The sequence below is a fragment of the Giraffa tippelskirchi genome, chromosome 12 (genome assembly GCF_054371585.1).
Source record: "Giraffa tippelskirchi isolate mGirTip1 chromosome 12, T2T-mGirTip1v1.2.pri, whole genome shotgun sequence".
Taxonomy (NCBI): domain Eukaryota; kingdom Metazoa; phylum Chordata; class Mammalia; order Artiodactyla; family Giraffidae; genus Giraffa; species Giraffa tippelskirchi.
In genome coordinates, this window is record NC_137286.1 from 26,840,472 (window position 1) to 26,858,126 (window position 17,655).

Consider the following 17,655-nt stretch of genomic DNA (forward strand, 5'->3'; position numbering starts at 1 on the left):
CAATGATTTTTCTGTCAGTAATTTGTACTATCCTGAGTAAAGGAGGGAGTGACAGTTATCCCAAAGGTTGTCTTAATACGTGAAGATCAAACCACAGCAATACCTTTGAGCGAAAGAGATGAATACATGTTTCTTTAGATCAGAGTAACTGCAACAGAGAGGACACTGATGCTGGGAAAGATTGAGGGCAGGAGGAGAAGGGGGCGACAGAGGATGAGATGGTTAGATGTTATCACAGACTCAATAGACATGAGTTTGAGCAAACTCCGGGAGAAGGAGAAGGACAGGTAAGCCTGGCATGCTTCAGTCCATGGGGTCACAAAGAATCAGACGCGACTTAGCGACTGAACAGCAATAACAACTGCAGCAGTAATGTGGGAAATGAGTGATCATTTGCTGGGGTATATTGGTCTGGTCTGTAAGAATTAGTAAATAGGAAAAGCTGAAAATTATTTTGCTTCTTGAGCAAATTGAGCTTGACTGTGGTGTTTCCCAAAGCCATACTCTCTCTTGTCCATCTGGGGAACTTTGATTCCTTTCTTAAGAGACAGCTTACCTGACTCCATTTTTGTGAAACTTTTCTTCTGCTTCCCAGGACAGAACTCTGCAGTTCATCCCTCTTACTGCCTTTATTCTCACATTCACAACTCAGTTTTTCAGAATAAACTAAGAGTTCCTTGGGCCTGGGACTTTGTCTTGCTTATTATTCTAGCTCAGCCATCTATCATAGTATCTGGCTTGTAGTAATGTTTTAAAAAGAATTTAATGAGTGTTTGTTGAGTGCACTAGAGTTAACAATAAGAATCTATTTCAGCTATTGTACTTTGTCCAACAACTTAAATACCAAGTAATGTTCCAGGTTTTACTGTATAGTGGGTGCACATGCTCGTGCACATTCACACACACACACACACACATATTTGCTGCAAGGGAGAGTTGAAAAGAGATTCTCTGATTTATGCATCCTCCTCTATAGAAGATGTAGGTGGGAAGTGGGGGCAGCTGGGAATAGGCATAAATGAGCCATCCTTTGGTAGCTGATCAGCACCCAAAACATATTTCATTATTCTAGGGTTACAGAGCACCCCTTTTAGAGCATGATGTATTTTTATACATATTGCAATATCTTCATTTATTAAACTGGTGATTTATTTCCCACAATCTGTATCCATACCTCTGTCAAAGCAGGGAAGCTTGTTTATTCGTCTTACCACTCACAGAGCCAAACTGTTTGAAATAGTTTATCTTTAGAAAGTAATAAGATGTGTAAGGGAAGGGATCACCAGGGTCTGTGTATTGACAGGAAGGAAGTTCCAGACATGCAGCGACATTCCTAGCCTTAATACCAGCTTTTCTTTTACTCCTTTATTCATTTTCATTTGAATTTCTAAATCTGTCATCATGTCCAGACAGCAGGTCCAGACACTTGCCCCCATTCTGCCTTTCCAACTTTATTTCAGAGTCGAATTCCTTTTCCTTAGGTCAGCAACTTCAGTCAGCATCCCTTCTTTCTCAGATGCACATTTGAATTTATACCCTGCTACTCTACTAACAAATTCTTGGTCCTTGTCATTTTAGCTTTTCACTTCTTGGTTCTCAAACAAAAATTGCTGGTGGGTCACTGTGATTTTCTTGAAACTTTGCCAAGGCTAAGCTACTAGCAGGTAGCTAGCCTTTGACACTGGAGTTATCAAACCCTCTAATTAAAGACTTCAGGGTTAGATGTTTCCCAGGGGCATTATTTTTAGGATACTGCTTTATGCATATAGAACCAAGATGTGGGATCCTTAGAGGTGGCCAATATGTTGGGGGAAGGCAGCATGTCTAAGGTTCAGGCTCATGCCCCAGGTCTGTACATGTTTCCATTAGACAATACACAGGGCTATCCCAGCGTCATCAAAGTCCAATAGTATCCTGATTCAGGGAAGACTCTCTTCCAAACGTGGCTGGATTAATCATTACACCAGGTTTCAGGCAGCAGTGAACACCGTCTAAGAGGCAGTTACTGGTGAGCTTAATGTCAGTTCCTATCAAGACTATAGAATGATGAATTAAGAGGATGGATTTTTTTGAACACATAGGGAAGATGCATGATTCTAAGAACACATGATGCCAGATGGATCAAATTACTTTTTTGACGTGGTTAATAAACTGGCAGTTAAGAGGAGTGGCCTTTATATAGATAGCATGTGGGTTTCATCAAGATGTTTAACTGGATCCTGTGATACTCTTTCAAATAAAATGGAGAGAAATAGGCTAGATAAGAGTAAGCTTAATGGCTCAAAATTACTGAACAACTGTATCCAAAAATGTTTATTAATGGATTAATTTTCATTTAGGGGACTTCTTTAATGCCAGGTTACAGGATTAAATACTTGGGGTAGTCAACGTCTTTCTAAAATGTAACCCGGGTATTGCCTGCTCCATCATTTTTCTGTTCCATCAAGCTTGCATGCTGATGATAAGGAATATGCTCACATCAGAAAGTGAGCAATGTGGATTTTACTGAAGATTCATAAGTCAGGGGAGAGGTTTTACACTGTATACTCCAAAGTTAACAACTTATTCCTTCCATCAGACTTTTCTGAGCTTTATTGTCTCTTCACTGTTGTGTCACCACTGAGAATTCTTTCTCTGTATTTTTTCTGATACTTTGCCATCTTTCCTGTCTCTTGTTTTTCCTCTCTTCCTAGTTTTCCCTAGGCATTTTGAATTCCATTATAAATCAGAGCCATTCAACTTGAACCTCCTTTCTTCTTCTTTCTCTTACCTCCATGTTTTTATACCCAAATCTACCATGGCATTTGTCAAAACTAGGAACCCTCTAGAGTAATAGGATACACCCTCTTTGGAAAGCAGGTAAGATTATTAAGAAAAAGAAAAACATTTCCGTAACAGTACTGACTTAGATGAAAAAAATTTGGAACATGCATAGATGAAAGTTATGATGAGGGGACTCAAAACCATGTTGTCTGGTTTATCACTGTGTAACAAATATCCTAAAGTGTTAGGATTTATTATTATTATTTTCTCCATGGTTCTGAAAGTTGACTGTGCTCAGCTGGGTGGTTTTCTCTTGGGGAATCTCACATGTAGTTGTAGTCAGATAGTGACTGGGACTGAGGTTTCCTGCAGGCTTGACTGGGCTATCTAGTCACATGTCTGGTAACCTCAGTGCTCCTCCACACATCTCTTTTTCAGAAGAGTAGCCTGGACTTTTTACATGGTACTCAGGGCTCTAGGGACTGAGTGCATCTTCTAAGGCAGAAGCTGCTCATCTAATCAAGTACAGGTACATAGTTGGCACTGGTCTAATTCTGAAATCTAGCTAAAGCACATGTCATCTCTTCCTTTATTTTTTAATCTTTTTAAAATTTATTTATTTGGCCTGTCCTGGGTCTTAGTTGTGGCACATGGGTTCTTCCATCATCATTGCAGCACAGGATATCTTTTAGTTGATGCATGCAGAATCTAATTCCCACTCCGGGATCAAAGCCCAGTCCCCCACATTAGGAGCCTGGAGTCTTAGCCACTGGTCCACCAGGGAAGTCCCCACCTGTTCCCTTAAATGGGCCCATCCTGCTCCCTTGGGAATGATTCTCCATGGTTCTTGTCTCTGAACTCTGAGTCATTCTTCCTTTTTTATAAACACTGTTCATGTTTGTAGTGAAGTAGTTTTCTCAGCCTGCAGCCTCATAGAAGTTTGGGGAGCCCCAAAACAATCTAAAGGTATAAAGTGATATTTCATTATGTTTGTAATTTTCATTTCTCTGATTACCATAAATATTAATGAATTTGAGCATCATTTTTATGTTTCTAGATAATTTCCTATTCTGTGAAATGCCTATTTGTGTCTTTTGCTTATTTTCCTAAATTGGATTGATTCCAATGGACTTGTAGAAATTCTTTATATATTCTGGATTAGAATCCATTTGAGGTGATATGTGTTGAAAATACCTTTTCCTAGTTTGTGGCTTATCTTTTTACTTTATTGTGTTTGAACAGAAGTTATTAATTTTAATATGTTCACATTTGTCAGTTACTTCTTTTGTGGTTGTGCTTTTTTAAAAGAAATTCTTCTTTACTCCAAGATCATAAATATATATTTTATTTTCTTGGAAAAGTTTTATAGTTTTGATTTTCATATTAAAGTCATTAATCCATAAGTATGATATGAGTTAAGGATCATTTTTTTAATATGGATAACCTACTTTATCAGCCTCATCCAACACTATGTACAATGTCCACTCTGCCTTAAATCAGGTTTCTATATATTCATGAGCTCTCTATCCTGTTGGTCATGACCAATACTTCGTTGACCTCTGTGGTCAATACCGCTGCTTTAATTATATATCTTTAAAATAAATCCTAATATTTGATATGGAAAGTCCCCCAGGGACTGATGGTTTTCAGGACCATCCTAGATCTCCTTGACCCTTTGTGCTTTCATACAGATTTTAGAAGCAGCCTGTCAGGTCCCATAAAAATAAAAGAAAGCAAACAGCTCCTCACTCATGTTTTGGTTGTAATTACAGACTTTACTATTTTCACTGTCACTCACTCTCATGTCCTCATTTCCTTCCTCACCCAACTTGGATTTCATGTTTAATCACTCCCTTGCAAACACGCTTAATTCCCTCATCCCACTCTCCCTTCTTTATACTTATGCCATGTAATTATTTTCTCTGTGCCTGTACCCAATCAGCTATAATTGCTGGAGAAAAACAAATAACTATGATGAGCGGTTTCATTTAAAATTCATGACCACAAATTTCCAATAAGCCCTCTAATATCTAACATCCCGCTACACTTAACCATTCTCCAAAATCACCTCTATCATACCTCTCCCTCTCTTGTCAAACCTATGTCTTCTGGTTCCTTTTTCTTTTTTTCCCAGAAGATAATGTGCCTTACTTCATTGAGAAGTCAGAGCAACAAGCAAATTTCCAAATCTACCTACCACATCAGTCCCATTTTCTGCTCCTCCCCACTCCCTGAATGGCTGTTATTAATTCTGAGCATGAAACTATTTCTATCAAAGGCCAACTACTTCCTTGTGTTCTGGATCTCATCCCCTCTCATCTTTTCAAGATGTCTTCTTATACATTCTCTCTCATCTGCATCATCAAGTTTTCACTTCCCACTGACTAATATTCATCAGCATAAAAACAGGCCATACTGTCAAACTAACAAAAAAGCAAAACCTCTTGGGATCACTGCTTTCAGCTAATGTCCTCATAGGGGCAATATGATGCAGTGATTAGAAATATAAACTCTGATGCCAGATTCCTTGGGTTCAGATTTCATCTCTACCACTTACTAGTATTATGACCCTGGGCAAGCAACCCTGTCCATTTCAGTAGACCCTAGCCACATGTAGTTATTTGCATTTAAATTTATATTATTGAACAGTTAAAATTCAGTAAATAATTTAAAATAAAGTTTACTTCTTCAGAGAGACCAGCCACATTTCAAGTGTGGCTGATAGCTACCATATTGGATGATGTATCTATAGAACTGTTCCATTATTGCAGAAAGTTCTGTTATACACCACTGGTCTAGAATAGCAGTCTTTTTTTTTTCATTAAAAAAATTGAAGTATAATTGATTTACAGTGTTTCAGGTATATAACAGAGTGATTCAGATATAGGTATGTATCTATGTATATGTATGCATTCATACATATATCTAATTCTTTTTCAGATTAATTTCCATTTTAGTCTATTATAAGATATTAAATATAGCTTCCTGTTGTTGTTCAGTCACTAAGTCATGTCTGACTTTGCAATCCCATGGACTGCAGCACGCCAGGCTTCCCTATCCTTCACTATCTCTCGGAGTTTGCTCAAACTCATGTCCATTTAGTTGGTGATGCCAATCTATGACAGCATAGTTCCCTGTGCTACACAATGAATCCTGTTGTTTATGTGTTTTATATATAGTGGTATCTATCTGTTAATTCCATACTTTAATTTACCCTCCCCACTCCCCTTTGGTAACCATAAATTTGTTTTCTATGTGTATGAGTCTGTTTCTGTTTTGTAAAGAAGTTCATTTGTATCTTTTTTAAAATTCCACATATACGTGATATCATATGATATTTTTCTTTCTCTGTCTGGCTTAATTTAGTATGAAAATCTCTAGGTTCATCCATATTTTTGCAAATGGCATTATTTCATACTTCTTTATGGCTGAGTAATATTCCATTGTATATATACCACATCTTTATCTATTCATCTGTTGAGGGATATTTAGGTTGCTTCCATGCTTTGACTATTGTAAATAGTGCTGCTATGAACATTGGGGTACGTGTATTTTTTCCAGTTTTCATCTTTTCTGTACATATGACCAGTGGTGATATTGCTGAATCATATGGTAACTCTAGTTTTAGTTTTTTAAGGAACCTCCATACTGTTTTCCATAGTGGTTGTGCCAATTTACATTCCCACCATCAGTGTAGGAGGGTTCCCTTTTTCCCACACCCTCTCCAGTGTTTATTGTTTGTAGACATTTTGATGATATCAATTCTGATCGGTGTGAGATGTTACCTCATTGTGGTTTTGATTTGCATTTCTCTAATAATTAGTGATGTTGAACATCTTTTCATATGCCTATTGGCCATTTATATTAGAACAGCCAGTTTTAAAAATTTTTTAAATTTATTTTTGGAACTTAATTTTTTTTTATTTTTCCAGCTTTATGAAATATAATTGACATATAATATTATGTAAGTTTAAGGTATACAATGTGTTCATTCAGTATACTTATGTAATACACCCCTTTAACATTAGCTAACACTTTCATCCGGAGAAGGCAATGGCACCCCACTCCAGTACTCTTGCCTGGGAAACCCCATGGATGGAGGAGCCTGGTAGGCTGCAGCCCATGGGGTCGCAAAGAGTCAGACACGACTGAGTGACTTCATTTCACTTTTCACTTTCATGCACTGGAGGAGGAAATGGCAACCCACTCCAGTGTTCTTGCCTGGAGAATCCCAGGGATGGAGGAGCCTGGTGGGCTGCCGTCTATGGGGTCGCACAGAGTTGGACATGACTGACGTGACTTAGCAGCAGCAGCAGCAGCAACACTTTCATCACAACACATAATTATCATTTGTTTTCTGTGATAAGACTAAGATTCCACTTCTAGTTATATTTTATCATATCACAATTTAAATTTTTATCATAGCATTTGTCCCTATCTGATATAGTTTATGTCCACTTATTTATTTATTGCCTGTCTTTTCCTATTAGAATTCAAGCTCCATGGGAACAGGTTCTGCTTCATCATTTGATTCTCAGTGCTTGGAACAGTGCCTGATACTACTGAGATCAATAAATATTTATTCAATGATGGCCAATCAAAAACTAAAAAGATTTGGGCTGGGAAATGTTTACCGACACATAGTGAGCTCATTTTTACATCGTTGGTGCTATTAGCTGTTCGGTTCATTTCAGGCACTCAGTCATGTCTGACTCTTTGCGACTCCATGGACTGCAGCATGCCAGGCTTCCCTGTCCATCACCCACTCCCAGAGCTTACTCAAACTCATGTCCATCGAGTTGGTGATACCATCCAACCATCTCATCCTCTCTCGTCCCCTTCTCTTCCCGCCTTCAATCTTTCCCAGCATCAGGGTCTTTGCATCAGGTGGCCAAAGTATTGGAGTTTCAGCTTCAGCATCAGTTCTTCCAATGAATATTCAGGACTGATTTCCTTTAGGATTGATTGACTGTTTTGATCTCCTTGCAGTCCAAAGGACTCTCAAGAGTCTTCTCCAACAACACAGTTCAAAAGTATCAATTCTTCAGTGCTCAGCTTTCTTTGTAGTCCAACTCTCACATCCATACATGACTACTGGAAAAATAATAGCTTTGACTAGATGGACCTTTGTTGGCAAATAATGTCTCTTCTTTTTAATATGCTGTCTAGGTTGGTCATAGCTTTTCTTCCAAAGAGCAAGCGTCTTTTAATTTCATGACTGCAGTCACCAACTGCAGTGATTTTGGAGCCCCCCAAAATAAAGTCTCTCATTGTTTCCATTGTTTCTCCATCTATTTGCCATGAAGTGATGGGACTGGATGCCATGATCTAAGTTTTCTGAATGTTGACTTTTAAGCCAACTTTTTCACTCTCCTGTTTCACTTTCATCAAGAGGCTCTTTAGTTCTTCTTTGCTTTCTGCCATATTAGGGGTAGTGTCATCTGCATATCTGACATTATTGATATTTCTCCTGGCAGTTTTGATTCCAGCTTGTGCTTCATCCAGCCTGGAATTTCACATGATGTACTCTGCATATAAGTTAAATAAGCAGGGTGACAATATACACTCCTGATGCACTCCTTTCCCAATTTGGAACCAGTCTGTTGTTCCATGTCCAGTTTTAACTATTGCTTCTTGACCTGCATACAGATTTCTCAGGAGGCAGGTCAGGTGGTCTGGTATTCCCATCTCTTTAAGAATTTTCCACAGTTTGTTGTGATCCACACAGTCAAAGGCTTTTTCAATAAAGCAGAAGTAGATGTTTTTCTGGAACTCTCTTGCTCTTTCAATGATCCAGTGGATGTTGGCAATTTGATCTCTGGTTCCTCTGCCTTTTCGAAAACCAGCTTGAACATCTGGAAGCTCACAGTTCACATACTGTTGAAGCCTGGCTTGGAGAATTTTAAGCATTACTTTACTAGCGTGTGAGATGAGTGCAATTATGTGGTAGTTTGAACATTCTTTGGCATTGCCTTTCTTTGGGATTGGAATGAAAACTGACCTTTTACAGTCCTGTGGCCACTGCTGAGTTTTCCAGATTTGCTGGCATATCGAGTGCAGCACTTTCACAGCATCATCTTTTAGGATTTGAAATAGCTCAACTGGAATTCCATCACCTCCACTAACTTTGTTCGTAGTGATGCTTCCTAAGGCCCACTTGACTTTGCATTCCAGGATGTCTGACTCTAGGTGAGTGATCACACCCTCGTGATTATCTGCGTCGTGAAGATCTTTTTTGTACAGTTCTTCTGTGTATTCTTGCCACCTCTTCTTAATCTCTTCTGCTCTGTTAGGTCCATACCGTTTCCGTCCTTTATTGTGTCCATCTTTGCATGAAACGTTCCCTTGGTATCTCTAATTTTCTTGAAGAGACTCTAGTCTTTCCCATTCTGTTGTTTTCCTCTATTTCTTTTCACTGATCACTGAGGAAGGCTTTTTTATTTCTCCTTGCTATTCTTTGGAACTCGGCGTTCAAATGGGTACATCTTTCCTTTTCTCTTTGCCTTTCAGTTCTCCTCTTTTCTCAGCTATTTGTAAGGCCTCCTCAGACAACCATTTTGCCTTTTTGCATTTCTTTTTTGGGGATTGTGTTGATCACTGCCTCCTGTACAATGTCTCGAACTTCTGTCCATAGCTCTTCAGGCACTCTGTCTATCAGATCTAATCCCTTAAATCTATTTGTCACTTCCACTGTATAATTGTAAGGGATGTGATTTAGGTCACACCTGAATGGTTTAGTGGTTTTCCCTACTTTCTTCAATTTAAGTCTAATTTTGCAGTAAGGAGTTTATGATCTGAGCCACAGTCAGCTCCCTGTCTTGTTTTTGCTGACTGTATAGAGCTTCTCCATCTTTGACTGCAAAGAATGTAGTCAATATGATTTCGGTATTGAGCATCTGGTGATGTCCACGTGTAGAGTCTTCTCTTATGTTGTTGCAAGAGGATGTTTGCTATGAACAGTGCGTTCTCTTGGCAAAACTCTGTTAGGCTTTGCCCTGCTTCATTCTGGACTCCAAGGCCAAATTTTCCTGTTACTCCAGGTGTTTCTTGACTTCCTGTTTTTGCATTCCAGTCCCCTGTAATGAAAAGGACATCTTTTTTGGGTAATAGTTCTAGAAGGTCTTGTAGGTCTTCCTAGAACTGTTCAACTTCAGCTTCTTCAGCATTACTGGTTGGGGCATAGACTTGGAGTACTGTGATATTGAATGGCTTGCCTCGGAAACAGAGATCATTCTGTTGTTTTTGAGATTGCATCCAAGTAGTGCATTTCAGACTCTTTTGTTGACTACAAGGGCTATTCCATTTCTTCTTAGGGATTCTTGCCCACAGTAGTAGATATAATGGTCATCTGAGTTAAATTCATGCATTCCAGTCCATTTTAGTTCACTGATTCCTAAAATGTCGACGTTCACTCTTGCCATCTCCTGTTTGACCACTTCCAATTTGCTTTAAATCATGCATGTTTTTTGACCAATCATGGTTGTTTGACCACTTCCAATTTGCCTTAATTCATGTTATTAGCTGTAATGTATCAATAATGAGGGATGTAGTAATTACTGATACTTAGAGGTTGAGTGAACGTCAAGAAAAAAGGAATAAGCAGCTATACTGAGACTGGGAGACTGGATCCTGGTTTTTGTGCTCTGTCAGCTGTGGAATATTATGAACCAGCCCAAGGATCTGATTAGACTATTTGAAAGTTTAAAAATTAGAGAACACATGTGATCCATTGTTGAGGCGCTACAGACTCTATGTGTGGGTTTAGTTGCTTTGAAAATAGGCTGCCTCACATTCTTGGGAGTGTTCACTGCAGTGTTGCCTGTGACAGCAAACAGTTGGAAACAACTTAAATGTTCTCCAGTGTGGGAATATATAAACACATCATGGTACAATCATACAATGGAGTATTGTCGAGTGGTAAAATGACTAAACTAGATCTCAGTTTAGCAGTGTAAGTCTCAAAATCTAATAATGAGTTGAAAAGAACAGTTCGTAGTTGGACAAGCATGGTATGACACTTATAGAAAATTAAAAAGCACAAAAAGTAGCATCTGTGGCCATATATATGAGTAATCAAAGTATTAAAGCATTAATGGCAAAGACACATAGCTAAATAAACACATGTAGGGAAAGAGGTTGGAAAGACATCAGTTGGAGGTGCAAAAGACTTGAGCAGCATCTGCAAAGTATTATTTTCTTTAAATTTTAGAAGTGAACATGACAGTCTAAAACTCAGGGTGCTTACTTTTATTCTCTAGAATTTGCTATATATTTGAAACTTTTTTAAACTAAAAACAAAAAGAATGTGAGCTGTTTCTGTATCAAGTGATGACATAATGCATTAATTCAGTATTGTTTCATGAGAATTGACTCTGTGTGTGTGTGTGTGATTGTGCTGGGTGTTGAGGATTATAGAAAAATCACGTAAGACAAGAAAAAATGACATGACCTATAAGTTATGTAAAGCAAGAAAACAAGCTTCTTGCTCCCTAGAAGCCTATTTTCTTATGTGATGTGATAACATCCTTACATAAAGCAATTGAGCCAGGGAAGATATCAAAATGAGGAATGAAAGCCTGGAAGTCAGAGTCTCTGGAGCAGCTATTAGTAGATAAGATTTACTGGAGGAGGGGTCATCTTGGAGTGAATCTGGGTAGACAGAAGGGAGGTTAAGTACCTTCCAGTCTGAGAAAGCTAGGTTTGAAAGGGAGGAGTAAAAACCATCCTGTAGCAGCGAAGTGTTTTTTTGGAGAAAAAATTGAACAGATAGTATTAAAGGTACTCTGAAATGCTTTAACGCCAGGTCTAGGAATAGAAACTTTATCCAGTAGTTAAGTGGAGAACCATTCACAGCTCTGAGGAACTGGAATGACATGTTGATTTGATTCTTTGACTATTAATCTGGTTGTGGTATGCAGGATAGAGTAGAGTAAGGAAGGACTAGGGGCTAGTTTTAGCAGATAGAGGCCTCAGTTGAGTTGGTTGTAATGGGGCAGGAGAAAAGAACACTAATATTTTCCAGCAGGCTAGGCATTACTGGTCACAGTTTACAAAGGCACGTGTTTTAGTTGCCTTGGGCAACCATAACAAAACACTATAGACTGGACGGCTTAAGCAATAGAAAATTACTTCTTATGGTTCTGGAAGCTGGGAAATCCATGATCAAGGTACTGGCAAGGTATGTTTCATTCTGAGGCCTCTTCTCATGGCTTATAGGCAGCCATCATGTCACTGTGTACTCAAGGGAGAGAGAAAGCAAGCCAGCTATGTGGTGTCTCTTCTTATAAGGGCACTAATCCTATCATGAGGACCCTGCACTCAGGAACTTAGCTAACCTTAATTATCTCCCTGAGGCCCCATATCCAAATACTATCACTTTAGGAGTTAGGGCTTCAACATATGAATTTGTGGGAGTGGAAGGAGACACAAACATTCAGTCTATAAACAATAAGTAATTCGTCCAAAGTTCTCATAGCTAGTAAGTGCAGAGTCTGCAATAAAATCTAGGTTGTTTTTTACTCCAAAGTTTGTGTTGAAATTTTGGAAAAATGGACTTGAGGAGTGATCGGATTTAGAAGGTGAAAGAGAAGGAGGGATAAAAGAACAGTGAGTTTTGGGTTGCCAGTAAAGTGCTTGATGAAAACTGGGAATTTGTGAGGTTAAGGTAGCTTGGAGAGCAAAATGAGTTCATTGTGGAAGATGGAAAGTTGGAGTTGGTGCACATGGCTTATAGACTGTTGGAACTCTGATGGTTTAAGCTGTCAGATCTAAAGTGTTGAAAGTCATCAGCATGGAGGTGGTGATGAAAGCCTGAAAACAGCAGTTCCCAGAAGAAATGGGTAGAAATAAAGAGAAGAGCAGGGCTTGTGCCCTTTAAAATGTGTCAAGAGGGTAGATTTCATGGTTAAGTATTCCTATCACAATTTAGTGAGAGAAAGACAAGGAGGGAGGGAGGGAAAGAAGGAAAGGGGGAGAGAATGGAAGAAATGAGGGGGAGGGGGAAGAAAATGTCTTTAGGACATTTTCATACTTAAAATTTTTTGTTTGGTCAAATAGAATGGCCAACAAGGAAAGCAACAGAGGAGCAGTTAGAGGAGAAAAACTGCTTGTTGATTTTTTTTGGCGGGGGGGATGTTGGTGTCTGTGCCATTGAAAACTGTTCATTGAGGGGAGTTTTAGGAAAAAGAGGGTGGTTGAATGCATCTGATACAATAGTGGTGGTTAAAGAGAATGACAACTGGTACTGGATGGTTGTAATATTGTGATTTGGTGGAAAAAAAACAGCAACAACAACATAGGATTAAACAGAGATCTTCTAAAAAGTGCAGGTTCCAGACTGTTAGATTTCACTGACCAATAATATTTCAAAAACTAAGGGAACCAAACAGGATCATTAAAAACACCATAGTGTCTTATCAGCCTCATTTTCATAAAAGGAAAAAGCCTTTTAACGTAAATTTAAAAGGTCATAATCGTAGGGTGAGGGATGGTTTTGATGTGAACTGGCACAAAGTCAGTCCCCCAAAGGGGGCAGATCTGAGAACTTCCATTTGGGAACCACTGACACAACATTTGTAGCGTCTCCTGTAACTTACACTCCCTGTAAGTCTGGTGTATTATGGTTTTTAAAACCACCTTTTGTTTCCTCAAAGCACCAAAGAGGACATTCCAGGAAGGTTAGTAGATCCTTATTCACATAATGAAGGCAGATTAAAATTAACCAAGTGGTGCTGCTTGAAAGTGAACATGTTAGTCATTCAGTTGATCTGACTCTTTGCGATTCCACGGACTGTAGCGCACCAGGCTCCTCTGCCATGGGATTCTCCAGGCAAGAATACTGAAGTGAGTAGCTATTCTCTTTTACAGAGATCTTCCTGACCCAGAAATCGAACCCAGGTCCTGCACACTGCAGGCAGATTCTTTACCATCTGAGCCACCAGGGGATGCTTGAGGAATATTCTTCCTGATGAAAGCAGATCTACTTGTTGAGGAGAGAGTGGGATCATAGAAGTAATAATACTTTGCTCCATTAAATTATAGTTGAATGTTCACTCATGGCTAGGAGAAAAACCATGGGCTCCTTATTTTTTGACTTTCAAGGTACATTCAGTTTCCAAAGGAAATCAAGGCTTCTGATAATTCTCCAGGTCCTATTACCCTTTTTTGTGATGTAAAGACAACTCTAATAATTCTGTGACATAACTCCTGAAATATTATCATCTTCTCCCTTCTGTCTGCCTGCCCCAACCAAAACTGAGTATTGGAAGCTTGACTTCATCACCAGAGTCATAGGAACTGAACAAACTCAGAACTGGGCACACCTCAAGGACTGGGGCTGGCTTGGAGAAATAAAAGAAAGGCACTAACTGTACTGTGAGTCACTGCAGCACAGGCTCAGATGGAATGTGTACATGCGGAACCTGAAGGTTTATTATACAAAACAGTTTTCTGCTGGTTTAAGAAAAAATAGACACTACTTATGCAAGCTCAAATAACAACAACAAAAATGTATAATGCATTGAAATCTGTTTTGATTTTAAAAAAATAAATAGCTCTTAGGCAGACACTGAAATTAACAGATTTCAGTGCCAGAAAAGATAAATTAGACACCCACTCCACACAAAATATTATCCTTTATCTATAGTGTACATTTCTATTGGTTCTGCAATTATATTTGGTAATGATTTTTTCTCACCAACTGTTCTTTTAATTTTGAAAATACTGTCATTGGTCAAATTTCTTGATTGGTGTGATTTACAAAAAGTGGACATTTTTAAGTTCTGAGAGAAAGCTTGTAGAGGTCAAAATAACACTGTGATGATGCTAATGAAACCACCGACATGAAAAACATTCCCCCAGTTGGTACTCTTTGCCATCAGTATCCTGTTAAACATATTTACAAAGGTATTACTTAATTTTTTATCCTTTTATTGTGCAATATAAAATATATATAGAAAAGTACACATCATGCGTACACAGCTTAGTGAGTGTTTATAAGGCAACTCAGGTAACCACCAATCAGGTGAAGAAACTGAACACTGCCGATACAAAGAAGTTCCAGTGTTTCCCTTTCCCATTGCATCCCCATTGTATCTATCTATTCCTCTTTAGAAATAGCAGATATTGGAGAAGGAAATGGCAACCCACTCCAGTATTCTTGCCTGGAGAATTCCATGGACGGGGGAGCCTGGTGGGCTACAGTCTATGGAGTTTCAGGGAGTCAGACACGACTAAGCTACTATCACTCACTCACTCACTAAAAAAAAAAAAGAAATAGCAGATATTTACCTTTTTAAATAATTCCTTACTTTTTAAAAAGTTATACTCCGTAGGTATGGCTGTGAAAAGAAGAGAAGCAAAAAGCAAAGGAGAAAAGGAAAGATATTCCCATCTGAATGCAGAGTTCCAAAGAATAGCAAGGAGAGATAAGAAAGCCTTCCTCAGTGATCAATGCAAAGAAATAGAGGAAAACAACAGAATGGGAGAGACTAGAGATCTCTTCAAGAAAATTAGAGATACCAAGGGAACATTTCATGCAAAGATGGACTCGATAAAGGACAGAAATGGTATGGACCTAACAGAAGCAGAAGATATTAAGAAGAGGTGGCAAGAATACACAGAAGAACTGTACAAAAAAGATCTTCACGACACAGATAATCACGATGGTGTGATCACTCACCTAGAGCCAGACATCTTGGAATGTGAAGTCAAGTGGGCCTTAGAAAGCATCACTACGAACAAAGTTAGTGGAGATGATGGAATTCCAGTTGAGCTATTTCAAATCCTGAAAGGTGATGCTGTGAAAGTGCTGCACACAACATGCCAGCAAATCTGGAAAACTCTGCAGTGACCACAGGACTAGAAAAGGTTAATTTTCATTCCAATCCCAAAGAAAGGCAATGCCAAAGAATGCTCGAACTACCGCACAATTGCACTCATCTCACACGCTAGTAATGCTCAAAATTCTCCAAGCCAGGCTTCAGCAATACGTGAACCGTGAACTTACAGATGTTCAAGCTGGTTTTAGAAAAGGCAGAGGAACCAGAGATCAAATTGCCAACATCTGCTGGATCATTGAAAAGGCAAGAGAGTTCTAGAAAAACATCTATTTCTGCTTTATTGACTATGGCAAAGCCTTTGATTGTGTGGATCACAATAAACTGTGGAAAATTCTTAAAGAGATAGGAATACCAGACCATCTGACCTGTCTTTTGAGAAACCTGTATGCAGTCAGGAAGCAACAGTTAGAACTGGACATGGAACAACAGACTGGTTCCAAATAGGAAAAGGAGTACGTTAAGGCTGTATATTGTCACCCTGCTTATTTAACTTATATGCAGAGTACATCATGAGAAACGCTGGGCTGGAAGAAACACAAGCTGAAATCAAGATTGCCGGGAAAAATATCAGTAACCTCAGATATGCAGATGACACCACCCTTATGGCAGAAAGTGAAGAAGAACTAAAGAGCCTCTTGATGAAAGTGAAAGAGGAGAGTGAAAAAGTTGGCTTAAAGCTCAACATTCAGAAAACTAACATCATGACATCCAGTCCCATCACTTCATGGGAAATAGATGGGGAAACAGTGGAGATAGTGTCAGACTTTATTTTTTTGGGCTCCAAAATCACTGCTGATGGTGATTGCAGCCATGAAATTAAAAGACACTCGTTGGAAGTTATGACCTACCCAGATAGCATATTTAAAAGCAGAGATATTACTTTGCCAACAAAGGTCCGTCTAGTCAAGGCTATGGTTTTTCCAGTAGTCATGTATGGATGTGAGAGTTGGACTGTGAAGAAAGCTGAGCACTGAAGAACTGATGCTTTTGAACTGTGGTATTGGAGAAGACTCTTGTGAGTTCGTTGGACTGCGAGGAGATCCAACCAGTCCATCCTAAAGGAGATCAGTCCTGGGTGTTCATTGGAAGGACTGATGTTGAAGCTGAAACTCCAATACTTTGGCCACCTCATGCGAAGAGTTGACTCACTGGAAAAGACCCTAATGCTGGGAAGCATTTGGGGCAGGAGGAAAAGGGGACGACAGAAGATGATGGCTGGATGGCATCACCGACTCGATGGACATGAGTTTGGGTAGACTCTGGGAGCTGGTGATGGACAGGGAGGCCTGGCGTGCTGTGATTCATGGGGTTGCAAAGAGTCGGACATTACTGAGCGACTGAACTGAACTGAAACAATTTAGTTTTGTCCCTTTTTGAATTTATATCTCTGGCTTCTCTTAAGAGGATTTTCTTTTTGTCTTTGGTTCTCAGAAGTTTTCCAAAGATGTATTTTGGAGTTGGTTGCAGGTCATGAATCTTCGGTTGATTTTGGAAAATTCTCAGCTGTAAACTCTTCAAATATCACTTCTGCTCCATTCTCTTTTCCCTCGTTTTGAACTATAGTACACTTTTCTGTAGGGCTAGTTCTTTCCTGCCCCTTGGATGCAATCACAGACAATTCTCTGTCTTTTCTATGTCTCTTCAGGTAATGAAGTCTTCTGGTCACTTTAGTCCTTAAAATAGTTATAAAAGTATAATGTTCATGTAATAGTAAAAAAGTTCTAACTTCATAAAAAAAAAAATAACAGTTTTATCGAGGTCTAATTTACATACCATAAAATCCATCCATTGTAAATGTACAGTTTGATGGTGTTTAGTAGATTTATGCAGTTGTGAAACCATCAACATATCCCAGTTTCAGAGCATGCCCATCATCTTGAAAAGTGCATTTGTGCTCATTTACAGTCAGTCCCCATCCTGCTTCCAGCTCCAGGCAACCTCTCATCTGCTTTCTGTATCTATTTTTGCCTTTTCTAGAAATTTCATATAAGTGGAATCATATAAATGAAATATGCGACCTTTGTGTCTAACTTCTTTCACTCAGTATGTTTCT